The sequence below is a fragment of the Bombina bombina genome, chromosome 3, assembly GCF_027579735.1.
Source record: "Bombina bombina isolate aBomBom1 chromosome 3, aBomBom1.pri, whole genome shotgun sequence".
NCBI lineage: Eukaryota > Metazoa > Chordata > Amphibia > Anura > Bombinatoridae > Bombina > Bombina bombina.
In genome coordinates, this window is record NC_069501.1 from 634,965,245 (window position 1) to 634,980,714 (window position 15,470).

General features: G+C 40.7%; 1 protein-coding gene across 1 annotated transcript in view; it reads left to right on the top strand.

The window, feature by feature from the left end:
- MED13 (mediator complex subunit 13) overlaps window positions 1-15,470 on the top strand; it is a 1,182,528-nt gene that overhangs the window by 377,615 nt on the left and 789,443 nt on the right. The gene's annotated exons all lie outside the window — the stretch shown is intronic.

Sequence of the window (15,470 nt, forward strand, 5' to 3'; positions counted from 1 at the left end):
CTATATTGAGGTATCCGGTAATCAGTGTGGAGAAGTCGAGTGACTTACATATTGTTAGCGCATCAGGTCTGACCGGCAATATGGCGCTCACCCGTGTCGCAGGTCTTTCTTCTTTAAGAGCGATCTTGAGCTGTTAAAGTGATCAATCCCCTCTGAAATGTCGTCGGTATTCCGATGTAGGTTTTCATAGATCATTAATGTCAAAGTTTGTAGCGTTATGGTGCATTTAGATGCCATGTAGGGAAGAAATGCTACGGAGCTATTTTACATTGCAGCCGTGGACCTGCACGGCTACGCCCCGCCTCGCTGATAAGGTAGTTTTATGTACGAAGTTAGGCTTCCTACCTAAGGTGGTCTCAAATCGCAACATCAATCAGGAAATTGTTGTTCCTTTACTTTGCCCTAATCCTTCTTCCTCGAAGGAACATTTGCTCCACAATCTGGACATTGTACAGGCCTTAAAATTCTATCTTCAGGCTACCAAGGATTTTAGGCAATCCTCTTCCTTGTTTGTGCTATACTCTGGTAAGCGCAAGGGTCAGAAGGCCACTGCGACTTCATTGTCTTTCTGGCTGAGAATTATCATCCGTTTGGTTTAAGAGAAGGCTGGGCAACAGCCTCCTGAGAGGATAATAGCTCATTCCACTAGAGCAGTTTCTTCTTCTTGGGCTTTTTTTTTTTTGTTAATTTTTTATTGGGTTCAAGAGAATTGTACAAAGCATATAAATACAATGTAAACAGAATTACATTTTATATACTGGTGTACGTAATATAATTAAATCTAAACAACAAGAATTCAGCAAAAATATAGAGAAAACAATACTACTCAAAGTCCAAATATTTTTGCCGATAGTACACTAGAGATGAAACCTCTGTATTTTTATTTTTCCTTATTAAGGGAATATCCCTCAATACACATTCAAGGCCTCCTTTGGGCTTAACCTTTTATATAAACATAAGGAGAGGGATATAGTATGAAAGTGAATAACAGATATCAACTATGTTATAGATGTCTTACAAACTTTGCATCAATATAAAGGTACATGTTCATAACTACAAACAAATTGAATAAGCCACACATTTGTCGACTGGCAAGATATAGCATATCCTAGAGATCTACGATACATATATAAACTCATACTCAAAACAGCTCTGTATAGCAACTAGTATAGCAAGCAAAGCACAATGTATTTTATATGACCTATGATGTTCTTCTCCCTCTAAAAATAAATATATATATATATATATATATATATATATATGTACATAAATTCAACCATACATAGATCTGATATTATTAGTTAGCTCTCTCAGCCACAACTGTATTCAATAGAATTTACTAGTGTAGGCTTGCGATCAGTGTTGAACATTAATTTAAGAAAGAGCTTCAGAACATTATAATAAAGCCGCTTATCAACCAGAGCCATGGCAGAGAAATACACTGACTTTTGAGAGAGGAGAAAGTAAGCTTATACCTAGAATATTGACGTTGAATAGCACTTAGTGATATATTATATCAGTAGTAAGGTATACAATCAATAATACAAACAACTTAAATAAGCCTGGTATTTGTCAACTGGTATATATATTGTATATCTTAGCTATAAGGGCTATATTGCATATGCAAACTCCCTCTCATAGCAGCACCGTGTAACAACTTGTGATGAAAACCAAAACACAATGCACTTTCTATGCCTCATGATGTTCGACCCTCCATGGAAGATATGTATTCATAAATTTAAACATTCATAGGTCTTATATGATTAGGTAGCTCTCTTAGCCATATCTGCATGCAGTAGACTTCACTGAAACATAAAATATGAGGTTCCTATATCTTCAGGAATAGAAAATGTCAAGGATACATGTGTAAGCTTATAACTATAGCGTTGGTATTGAGTAATGATCTGAGAAAGAGCTTCAGACCATACTTAAACATCTTACCATCTATAACTATTGCAAATAAATACACTGACTATTGAGAAAAGCTTATGAAATAATTATTAAATTACGGTCATTACGAGAGAAACCGTGCTATAAGGATCCGGATAAATCAAAAAGTATTTGGATACTTTTAATGGGGGGTGTTAGCCGGGGAACTAAATTGAGTACATACTAAATAAGGATAAGGCTTCTGGGAGCTTATAGAAAGGGTGCAAGTAGACTGTATACGTACCCTGCAGGATAAAAATTAACGTTTTAGGATTGGTGAGAATGTAAAGGACCATCAACATAGGCGCAAGATACTGTGCATGTAGCAATGATAAACCATAATCTGGGTAGTTGCCTGGAGTAATAATTCCAATTGAAGGGGAGCGTATTGAGGTAGGATAATAAGGTAATGGGCAGTCTGTGATCTTAAATCATGATAAAACCCATATCAGTGGTAGGTTAAAGGTGAATAGCTATCTCTAGTCATAGATATTGAAACTCTATCATTCAGGTACGGGCCCTATACCTGGCCGACAGGTAAACCATTTATATTAGTGAATAGGAAATTCCCAGTATTTATCTATTAATCTCCCTCCAATCCTCAGAAACAAAGGTTTGGCTCCCAAGAATGAAAAAAAAAAAATAGGAAGTTTTAATCCCAGAAACACTGAGCATATTATTATTAAAAAAAAAAAAAAAAGTGTGTAAGGAGACTAAGTGTATAGTTGTGCAAACTATTCATATCCAAATATTAAACCTTAATTTACAATCCAGGCATAACAAATAACCAGTATGATTTAGGGAGTAAACAAAATAAGACATGGAAAAAATCCCCCCCAAAAAATAGAAGCCTTAAGTCAAACAATTATTTTTTTTGTTTTACTTGTAGCTAAGCAGTTCATCATTAGAGGCAATATATAAGCCCACACCTGCGCGTAAGGCAATGTGTTCCCTTGTCCATTTCTGCTGCATATTTTCTCTCTCCATGTTTCCAGGCCTCACACATCTCCTGTATATATCCCTCTGCATAACAAGGGATTGCAGAGTTATAGGGCTATCTGGGCTTTTGAAAAACAGGTTGCCAGGCTGAAGAGACGTAAAGGTGGGTGGTAAATTAGTGAGAGTACATGATGAGCCTTCCTTCATAAGCGGAGCCTCTATATTGAAAGGTTTCAGTTCTTCCAGAACTGTAAGCTCGCTGCTACTTCTTCTCTCGCCGCCATCAGCCTTATCCTCTTTTGCGTGTATGGCGCCTCCGCAGACGCCAGCTCCCTGCATGGGACAGGAATCCATGTCATCTACAGCTGTGTGCAAGAGGGACGATCGCTGCCGCTCATATGCAAAACCCCCCCTTATGGTCATTGGTAGGTAGTAATTGCTGGTTACCATTACAATGTCGTTTGCAGGTGTAGAGACTGCAGCTTGAAGTACCGCTGTGAAGGAGGCTTGATACGCATCCAGGAGGTTGCCCAATTTGTCAGTTATCAGCTTGATAAGCTCCATACTGAAAGCTGATGACTTGACCCACTATCATTACTCCCTTAATGGCTTCAGCAAATCATGTAGAGGCGCCACATGGGCGCGTGTATATTTTGGCGTTGCCAGCATAGGGAAATACAATATTTAATACTGGCGGATGAGCCTGGTTGTAGTTTACTCTCATAAGGTCCCTTTTATCCTCTGGTAGCTTGTGTTGGGCGATACTCACATTAAGAGCGCTTCATCTGATGTGCCCAGTTGTTTCACTCCCTTGTCTGAACATTAGTGATGGCGAAGCAGGACTAGGCCTCCGCCTGGATGAGTTGCCGTAATCCTCATTTATCATAGCAGGTAGAGTCTGTACCCTAAGTCCCCATGCAATATGAAGTAAGGGCTTAAGGTTGGTGCTCTGGACTGCTCCCCGTCCCTCTTTTTACATCAAAGTGCCAGAGTGATTGCCGAAGCTCTAAGAACTTGCGTCCATGTTCATCCTCGGTTGGCTCCGACCCCCTTCTTGGGCTTTTAATAATGAAGCTTCCATGAATTAGATTTGTAAGGTGGCTACCTAGTTTTCTTTACCTACTTTTTCAAAGTTGTATAAATTTGATGTTTTTACTTCTGCAGAGGCAGCTTTTGGGAGAAAAGTGTTACAGGCTGTGGTGCCCTCAGATTCGGGTCCTCCTTTCGTTTTTACCCTCCCGTTTTATTCATTTAGTGTCCTCTGGAGCTTGGGTATTGGTTCCCTGCCTTTGGAAAGAAAACAAAATGTATGCGCATCAGATAAATTCCCTTCTCTCGTAATGTTTTAGGTGGATTCCCTGTTGTTTGTTCTTCTGGCACCTCTATACCCTAATGTTTCTCCTGCTTTTCCTTGTTCCCTCCCCCGAATGACTGCTGGGGAAAGGGGAAGTGGGAGGGATATTTATAGCCTTTGGCTGGGGTGTGTCTGTCTCCTCCTGGTGGCCAGGTGTTGATATTCCCAACAGTAATGAATGAATGAAGTCATGGACTCTCCCTGTCAGGATAGAAAGGAATTTATCTGATAAGCATAAATTTCGTTTTTTAGTATACATAGTTTTAGCATTTCTTCAGCACTCTGTACAGTCAAATATGCATGTACTCACAATGTAAACCTACTGCATTACTTCTGGCATCCTACATAGGTACATTTTATTTTACACTACTGCTATGAGCTCACAAATTTATTTTGAAGTTAGGAAATAACACAACTGTGAAGTAGTCCTACCTAAACACACTTTTAGGAGCCAGACAAGTGTTAAATATCTAGAATATCACAAAATAACTTGCGGGTTTAAGTTTTTTCCCCCCACTTTTTCATGGCCAGTATATATGGTGCATTTTTTAAGTTCTGGTTGGTTTGCGGTTCAAAAAAATATCAATGGTACAAGGTAAATGGACAGTATACACTGATTTTCATATAACTGCATGTATTAGACACTACTATAATGTAGAATATACGTAATTGTGCAAAAATGAACACAATTTTGCACAATTACCTATCAGTCAACATTGAGAAAGGCTGATTAACGGCAGAAACGCGTTTGTTGCTCACTTTAGTAATTGTTTTGACCGTAGTTGTCACTCCTGACACCTGAAGCCGACACTTCTTATTATCGGCCAGGAAACAGGGGAGTGACACACGGATTTTTACGGGAGGGTTGGGGTTCATAGTGTGGTTAGCAGAGGTTGTCTCTGTGTTTTAACGTTATATACAATAAAATTTAGTTTTAGGTTATTTACCTTTAGGTAGGGTTGAGTGCTATTAGCCCCTTTTTCTCTCTTCTTCTTTGTTAGTGATTTTTTAAATTTGTAATTTAGTGTGTGTTTATTTTTCGTAGTGTTCGTTTTTTTTAATCATGAAATTTAGGAATTTTAATTGGTAGTTTTTTAATTTTATTACAATAGTAATGTTAGGTTTATTTATAGTTTAATCTTAGTTTTTTTTATTTCACAGGTAAGTTTTTATTTATTTTAAGATAGTTATGTTACTTTTAATTTAAAGTTATGGGGGGTATTAGGTTTAGGGGTTAATAGGTTTAGTTGATTAGTTACGATGTGGGGGGCTGGCGGTTTAGTGGTTAATAGGTTTATTTAGTGTCGGCAAAATCAGTGGCGGCGGGTTAGGGGATAATCATTTTATTTAGTGTTGAGGAACGGCGGATTAGCGGTTACTAGATTAATTTCGTGTTGGCGATGTGGGCGGCGGTTTAGGGGTTAATAGGTTTATTTTAGTGTCGGCGATGTGGAGGGCGAAAGATTAGGGGTTAATAGGTTTAATATAGTGTTTGTGATGCGGGAGGGTGATGGTTTAGGGGTTAAATGGTAGTTTATGGGTGTTTAGTGTACTTTTTGTAACATTTTAGTTTTGAGTTTTGTGAAACATTTTTGTTTCGCAAAATACGTAACTACTGGTCTCAGATTGTGGAATGGCTTGTGTCGTATAGGCTGTAACGCCGCAAGCATTTTAGCAGCACCGCACAACCTGTAATACAGCACAATTGAAAATCCCGCACTCAAACGTAATTTTTTGAGTGCGGAATGGAGGGTTGCGTTAAGGCTAAAATTCTTGTGTTGCAGCTTATACCGCCGCAACTCATAATATGCGTTACCGGCCATTCCACGCACAATGGCCAATTTTTCAGCGGTATAGCCCTACCGCACCTTAACGCAAAACTCGTAAGCTAGGCCCTTTTTATTACTTATATTTACATTGAGTTAATGACTCACCAGATCTATTTATGACATTTTCAACTGCCAGAAGGGTTTTATAACTGGTGATCTCGTGTTATTTGTCTTGTCGCTGATTGGTTTTGTTTTAAAGGGACAGTCTACTTGATTTTGTTTGTTTAAAAATATAGATAACGCCTTTACTACTCATTCCCAAGCTTTGTACAACTAACAATGTTATATAAAAATACTTTATAACCTCTAAATATCTGCCTGTTTCTAAGCCCTTGCAGGCCACCTCTTAGTGCATTTTATTAGTTTTTCACAGCTAGGCAGTGCCAGTTCATGTGTTCCATATAGATAACATTGTGCTCACCATGGAGCTATGCAGGAACCAGCACTAGTTGGCTAAAATGCAAGTTTGTAAAAAAAAAAAAAAAGCACTGCGAAAAAGGGACAGTCTGCAGAGAAGGTATATTAACACAGGCACTTATTCCCAAATCCGGAATTCCAAAATCCAAACTTTTCTAAAATCCAAACTTTTTAATTTAATATTTTTTTTATTTTTTTTAAAAATTAATCTTTTGAGATTCTTGAGACAAAAAAAAAGAAGTTAACAAAGTGGTATAACAAGTACTATACATGAGCAGGGTGAGCAGACATCTCATAGTGAATATACAATTGACCGTGAAATCACCTATAATAACAAGTAATAATTGCATAATACCTAGTTATCTAACTTGAGAATCTCATTTTATAACATATATAGTAGCATTTATCAATGGTTAATTCGATGGCTACTCATGAGCCAATTGATATAGGAAACAATGCAGAACCTAAAATGATAACCATAAAAATTATACATTTCTAATGATAAATTTTAAGACAAGAACATTTCACTAGTATACAAGATAATCTGGACATGTTTGACACCTTCAGCTCAAGACGTTTGGGCGCTCCTCAGAGAGGATAATAACAGTTAATGTCTAGATCCTCTGTCCTAATCTCTTATAGTAAGGGATCTTCACTTGACCAGAGTCAGCAGGTAAACGCCGCTCAGTAGTAGTCAAGGGAAGAGGCAAAGAATAATTAAAAGGCGTCAAGGTTCTAATGTGGCAATGTTTTATGTATGTAGTATGTAGTATGGGGGGGGGTGTATTATGAAGTAAATACAGATGAAATATGAGCCCAGGCCTAAGCCTGGGTTTGGCTATGGGGATGGGAGAGCAGAGCCAACAAGAGTAGAGCGATTATTTCTTAATATGAGCATACATCTAAGTTGTGAAATAATATAGGGTCACTTATTTTACTAGCTTATGGCATTTATGGTAAAACCACTAAGAGTAGGAGAGATAATTAGTATCCCCCCTCGGGGACGGTTTTCTCCACTGGTCACAGACGGATAATGGGTATGACCCACCCTGATACACAGAGTGGGAAAGGGTGAGGGGAGATACCTTCTCTGTCTTTACTATTTTCGCAGGGTGTTTAGTCATACAGAGCATAAAAATAGGATCATATCAAATAAAGGGGATATACAAAAATCCCTGAGAGAATATAGTGGAAATTTACCAGAGGGTCTAGCTCAACACATGCTTAAGTATTAGGGATCAATCATGTACCTAATGTGCAGAATTGGGTCTAGTGAGTGTGGGTCTATAAAAGGAACATTATGGGTAGAGCTTGTGACAAGAACGCAACGGATGTTGTCATAAGGAAACTAAATATCATATAGCCATAGTGAGACAACATAGCTTATAAGACTACTGTTTACATATTGTGAAATAGCCCTCGATTAGGTATGGGAGTGGTTTGAAAGGGGTTCCATAAGGTAAGGCCTATGGCCTCTAGTAATACTCTATTATAGCTATGGATCAGATATAATCATATCAGTTATATAATATGAACAAGTGTATACAATAACTCCAACATTAATAGTGGTTATGCTAATATAGGAATAACAATACAATGGGAAAATTATCTAACCCTTCCTTATAATAACATCATCAAAGTCTGCCTATGATTTGAATTAACAGAGCTGCTCTGTCAGTTTGGGATAGGTAAATAAAGGACAGCTAAACATCAGGCTGAGACGCCTTCATCAAAATGAGTCCCCTTATTCAAAGCTAAATTACAGAGTTAGCTTACATGGTGTTACATGAGAATTAACATAGGAACATTACCCTGTGTAGGTATAAACATAAAGCTAGCGACTGTTCCTTTAAATAAGCTTAAGCAGCTCCAAATAGTACTCGATAAGAAAAAGTTCCCAAAATATATACATAAAACCTCAAACATCAGGCATACCTAGTAATAGGTACATTCCCCCTACATAGCAAAACCCTTAACTAATATGAGATCTGAGGAGCTGACTACGGGTCACATTGCATTCTAGGATATCATTGCGGAAGTGTGATTACTGAGAGAGGTTAGAACACGTATAAACATTCATATCGCCATAGATAAATATAAACATAATGCACCTCTAACTAAGAAATGTTCTAATGACAGACTAGGTCAAAAAGTAATCCATAGAGAGAGAAGTTAATACTGTACAACATAAGCCAATAGGCTGATCTATAACTAAAACAGAATGCGTGAGGATCCTAGTACCACAGTTGTTAGTGGTAGATACGGAGAAATATAGTGTCCCATTGATGATCTCTATACCGGTGTTAGGAGAGGGAAAGTCCTAGTAATTAACTCGCTAACCTACGCCAGCTGCATAAGGGGGGCAGTAGTAGGGACATTTAACATGGCCAACGTTACTTTTTGGAGAGTGCATATGACTTAGGGGAGCTTGAGCATCATACCCCAATTGTGAGAGAGGAATAGGTGCAGACGTTAGCAGTACTCCATTCAGCCAGAGCCTCCCCCAGGAGTCCAATAATGCGACCGTTATAGTATTTATGGCTGAGGAAGGTCGAGGTGCACTCGGTGTCTGGTAGTGTAGAGGCGGGTAGGTGTAATTTCAGATAGCGGGGGCCTCGTATCTGAATCTCTTCTCTCCTCTGACTCCACCGAATGTGGTATGTTCCCCGTAGTGTCTGTTGCCTCACCATCTTCTGCGGTAGCTTGATTCAGTGGGATGCACGACTCCCACTCCGACCCTCCAGACCCTGCAGGGGAAGCAAGTGTTAATAGTTGCTGTGGCTCGCAGTCGACATCGGGCTCCGGTGGTGTGTCAAATAGACCAGTAGGTAAATCTTGTGAAGTGCCCCAATCGAGGACTTTCCCCTTGATGTAAGCGTCAAAAACCCAGGAGGTTAGGCCAAGGACGCAGTGTTAGGCCGAAGTTGAAGTTTCAGGTCGTCATGTGGCTTCTTTGTTAGACTTATATTAAGTAGTCCAGTTTAGGAGCTCACTGAGGTCATGTACATGTTGGTATTCCTTTTAGCTTTATAGTTATTCTCTTCTGCAAGAAATAGTCACCAAATAAAAGGAGTAAAAGTGTTTTTAAAAGCTGAGATAGCAGGAGCTCTCTATGTGTCTGCTCTGGTCGGCGGTTGGCTCCGCCCCCCCCAGTATTTTTTTTTTAATAACATTTTCAAACATTCCTATTTTCCCTGCATGTAAGTCACAAAAGTAATAAAAATGATCAAATCTACCTATAGTCGCATGTATAAGCTTTATTATGAAATTTAAACATTGCCAAAATGATATGAGATTAAAATGGATTTCTCTTGTTAAGTGTAGTCAGTCCACGGTTCATCCATTACTTATGGAATATATCTCTTCCTAACAGGAAGCTGCAAGAGGATCACCCAGCAGAGCTGCTATATAGCTCCTCCCCTCACATGTCATATTCAGTCATTCTCTTGCAGCCTAACTAGATAGGTCGCTGTGAGAGGTCTGTGGTGTTTTTTAACTTAGTTTATTTCTACAATCAAAAGTTTGTTATTTTAAATGGAACCGGAGTGTGCTGTTTGTTCTCAGGCAGCATTAAAAGAAGAATCTGCCTGCGTTTTCTATGATCTTAGCAGACGTAACTAAGATCCACTGGCTGTTCTCATCTGAGGAGTGAGGTAACTTCAGAGAAGGGGAATAGCATGCAGGCCCCCCCTGCAAATGAGGTATGTGCAGTAACTATTTTTCTGAGGAATGGAATTGACTGAGAAAATACTGCTGATACCAATGTAAAGTAAGTTCAGCCTTAAATGCAGTGATAGCAACTGGTATTAGGCTGATGAGTGTGTGTACACTGAATGTATTTTTCTAAGGAATGGAATTGACTCTGAAAATACTGTTAATACTGAAATAATGTATGAGCCTTAACTGCAGTAAAAGCGACTGGTAGCAGGCTTATTAATAACAATTCATAACTTTTCAAATGTATGTTTAAAACGTTTACTGGCATGTTAATCGTTTTTTGTGAGGTACTTGGTGATAAAACTTATTGGGGCATGATTTTTACCACATGGCCATCTTTGTTTTCTGCATAGAAACAGTTTTCTGAGCTTCCCCACTGTTGTAATATGAGTGGGAGGGGCCTATTTTAGCGCTTTTTTGCGCAGTAAAAATTCAGTCACAATCTGTCTACTTCATCCTCCATGATCCAGATCGTCTCTAGAGAGCTCAGGGGTCTTCAAAATTCATTTTGAGGGAGGTAATCAGTCACAGCAGACCTGTGACAGTGTGTTTTGACTGTGAGAAAAACGTTAATTATTACATTGTTAATCCGTTTTTGGGTATTAAGGTGTTAATCATCCATTTGCTGGTGGGTGCAATCCTTTGCTAACTTAATACATTTACTGTGAAAAATTGGTTGCTATAACTATTTTGGTTCATTGTTATTTCAACTGTGACAGCTTTTTGTGCTTCTTAAAGGCACAGTAGCGTTTTTTATATTGCTTGTAAATTTATTTAGAAAAGTATTTCCAAGCTTGCTAGTCTCATTGCTAGTCTGTTTAAACATGTCTGACACAGATGAATCTCTTTGTTCACTATGTTTAAAGGCCAATGTGGAGCCCAATAGAAATTTATGTACTAATTGCATTGATGCTACTTTAAATAAAAGTCAATCTTTACATGTAAAGAAATTATCACCAGACAACGAGGGGGAAGTTATGCCGACTAACTCCCCTCACGTGTCAGTACCTTCGCCTCCCGCTCAGGAGGTGCGTGATTTTGTGGCGCCAAGTACATCAGGGAGGCCCTTACAAATCACTTTGCAAGACATGGCTACTGTTATGACAGAAGTATTATCTAAATTGCCAGAATTAAGAGGCAAGCGCGATAGCTCTGGGTTAAGGACAGAGCGTGCGGATGAGGTGAGAGCCATGTCAGATACTGTGTCACACAGTTTGCAGAACGTGAAGACGGAGAGCTTCATTCTGTGGGTGACGGATCTGATCCAGGGAGACTGGATTCAGAGATTTCTAATTTAAAATTTAAGCTTGAGAACCTCCGCATATTACTAGGGGAGGTATTAGCGGCTCTGAATGATTGTAACACGGTTGCAATTCCAGAAAAGTTATGTAGGTTGGATAGATACTATGCGGTACCTGTGTGTACTGACGTGTTTCCTATACCTAAAAGGCTTACAGAGATTATTAGCAAGGAGTGGGATAGACCTGGTGTGCCCTTTTCCCCTCCTCCCATATTTAGGAAAATGTTTCCTATAGATGCCACCACACGAGACTTATGGCAGACGGTCCCTAAGGTGGAGGGAGCAGTTTCTACTTTAGCTAAGCGTACCACTATCCCGGTGGAGGATAGTTGTGCCTTTTCAGATCCAATGGATAAGAAATTAGAGGGTTACCTTAAGAAAATGTTTGTTCAACAAGGTTTTATCTTACAGCCCCTTGCATGCATTGCGCCTGTCACTGCTGCGGCGGCATTCTGGTTTGAGTCTCTGGAAGAGGCCATTCGCACAGCTCCATTGGATGAAATTATGAACAAGCTTAAAGCACTTAAGCTAGCTAACGCATTTGTTTCTGATGCCGTCGTACATTTAACCAAACTTACGGCTAAGAACTCCGGATTCGCCATCCAAGCGCGCAGAGCGCTATGGCTTAAATCCTGGTCAGCTGACGTGACTTCTAAATCTAAATTGCTTAATATTCCTTTCAAAGGGCAGACCTTATTCGGGCCCGGCTTGAAAGAAATTATAGCTGACATCACGGGAGGTAAGGGCCATGCTCTACCTCAGGACAGGGCCAAATCAAAGGCCAAACAGTCTAATTTTCGTGCCTTTCGTAACTTCAAGGCTGGAGCAGCATCAACTTCCTCCGCTCCAAAACAGGAAGGAGCTGTTGCTCGTTACAGGCAGGGCTGGAAAGTTAACCAGTCCTGGAACAAGGGCAAGCAGGCCAAGAAACCTGCTGCTGCCTCCAAGACAGCATGAAGAGAGGGCCCCCTATCCGGAAACGGATCTAGTGGGGGGCAGACTTTCTCTCTTCGCCCAGGCTTGGGCAAGAGATGTCCAGGATCCCTGGGCGTTGGAGATCATATCTCAGGGATATCTCCTGGACTTCAAAACTTCTCCTCCACGAGGGAGATTTCATCTTTCAAGGTTATCAGCAAACCAAATAAAGAAAGAGGCATTTCTACGCTGTGTACAAGACCTTTTACTAATGGGGGTGATCCACCCAGTTCCGCGGATGGAACACGGGCAGGCATTCTATTCAAATCTATTTGTGGTTCCCAAGAAAGAGGGAACCTTCAGACCAATCTTGGACTTAAAAATCCTAAACAAATTTCTAAGAGTTCCATCATTCAAAATGGAAACTATTCGGACCATCCTTCCCATGATCCAAGAGGGTCAGTACATGACCACAGTGGATTTAAAGGATGCCTACCTTCACATACCGATTCACAAGGATCATTATCGGTACCTAAGATTTGCTTTCCTAGACAGGCATTACCAGTTTGTAGCTCTTCCCTTCGGATTAGCTACGGCTCCAAGAATCTTTACAAAAGTTCTGGGCTCACTTCTGGCGGTACTAAGACCGCGAGGCATAGCGGTGACTCCGTACCTAGACGACATTCTGATACAAGCGTCAAGTTTTCAAACTGCCAAGTCTCATACAGAGATAGTTCTGGCATTTCTGAGGTCGCATGGGTGGAAGGTGAACGTGGAAAAGAGTTCTCTATTACCACTTACAAGAGTTCCCTTTCTAGGGACTCTTATAGATTCTGTAGAGATGAAAATTTACCTGACAGAGGCCAGGTTATCAAAACTTCTAAATGCTTGCCGTGTCCTTCATTCCATTCCACACCCGTCAGTAGCTCAGTGCATGGAAGTAATCGGCTTAATGGTAGCGGCAATGGACATAGTACCATTTGCGCGCCTGCATCTCAGACCGCTGCAATTGTGCATGCTAAGTCAGTGGAACGGGGATTACTCAGATTTGTCCCCCCTACTAAGTCTGGATCAAGAGACCAGAGATTCTCTTCTATGGTGGCTCTCTCGGCCACATCTGTCCAAGGGGATGACCTTTCGCAGGCCAGATTGGACGATTGTAACAACAGACGCCAGCCTTCTAGGCTGGGGCGCAGTCTGGAACTCCCTGAAAGCTCAGGGATTATGGACTCAGGAGGAGAAACTCCTCCCAATATATATTCTGGAATTAAGAGCAATATTCAATGCTCTCCAAGCTTGGCCTCAGTTAGCAACTCTGAGGTTCATCAGATTTCAGTCGGACAACATCACGACTGTGGCTTACATCAACCATCAAGGGGGAACCAGAAGTTCCCTAGCGATGTTGGAAGTCTCAAAGATAATTCGCTGGGCAGAGTCTCACTCTTGCCACCTGTCAGCGATTTACATCCCAGGCGTAGAGAACTGGGAGGCGGATTTTCTAAGTCGCCAGACTTTTCATCCGGGGGAGTGGGAACTTCATCCGGAGGTCTTTGCTCAACTGATTCTTCGTTGGGGCAAACCAGATCTGGATCTCATGGCGTCTCGCCAGAACGCCAAGCTTCCTTGTTACGGATCCAGGTCCAGGGACCCGGGAGCGGTGCTGATAGATGCTCTGACAGCCCCTTGGGTCTTCAACATGGCTTATGTGTTTCCACCATTTCCGATGCTTCCTTGTTTGATTGCCAAGATTCTGATAGCGCCTGCGTGGCTACGCAGGACCTGGTATGCAGACCTAGTGGACATGTCGTCTTGTCCACCGTGGTCTCTGCCTCTGAGACAGGACCTTCTAATTCAGGGTCCTTTCAAACATCCAAATCTAATTTCTCTGAGGCTGACTGCATGGAGATTGAACGCTTGATTCTATCAAAGCGTGGCTTCTCGGAGTCGGTTATTGATACCTTAATACAGGCTAGGAAGCCTGTTACCAGAAAAATTTACCATAAGATATGGCGTAAATATTTATATTGGTGCGAATCCAAGAGTTACTCATGGAGTAAGGTTAGGATTCCTAGGATATTGTCCTTTCTACAAGAGGGTTTAGAAAAGGGCTTATCTGCTAGTTCGTTAAAGGGACAGATTTCTGCTCTATTCTATTCTTCTACACAAACGTCTGGCTAAAGTTCCAGACGTTCAGGCTTTTTGTCAGGCTTTAACTAGGATTAAGCCTGTGTTTAAGACTGTTGCTCCGCCGTGGAGCTTAAACTTAGTTCTTAATGTTCTTCAAGGCGTTCCATTTGAACCCCTTCATTCCATTGATATCAAGCTGTTATCCTGGAAGGTTTTGTTTTTGATGGCTATTTCCTCGGCTCGAAGAGTCTCTGAGTTATCTGCCTTACATTGTGATTCTCCTTATCTGATTTTTCATTCAGACAAGGTAGTTCTGCGTACTAAACCTGGGTTCTTACCTAAGGTAGTTACTAACAGGAATATCAATCAAGAGATTGTTGTTCCATCACTGTGTCCTAACCCTTCTTCAAAGAAGGAACGACTTTTGCATAATTTGGACGTAGTCCGTGCCCTGAAGTTCTATTTGCAGGCAACTAAAGATTTTCGTCAAACTTCTTCCCTGTTTGTCGTTTACTCTGGACAGAGAAGAGGTCAAAAGGCTTCGGCTACCTCTCTCTCTTTTTGGCTTCATAGCATAATACGTTTAGCCTATGAGACTGCTGGACAGCAGCCTCCTGAAAGGATTACAGCTCATTCTACTAGAGCTGTGGCTTCCACCTGGGCCTTTAAAAATGAGGCCTCTGTTGAACAGATTTGCAAGGCTGCGACTTGGTCTTCGCTTCACACCTTTTCAAAATTTTACAAATTTGACACTTTTGCTTCTTCGGAGGCTATTTTTGGGAGAAAGGTACTCCAGGCAGTGGTTCCTTCTGTTTAATGTTCCTGCCTTGTCCCTCCCTTCATCCATGTACTTTAGCTTTGGTATTGGTATTCCATAAGTAATGGATGAACCGTGGACTGACTACACTTAACAAGAGAAAACATAATTTATGCTTACCTGATA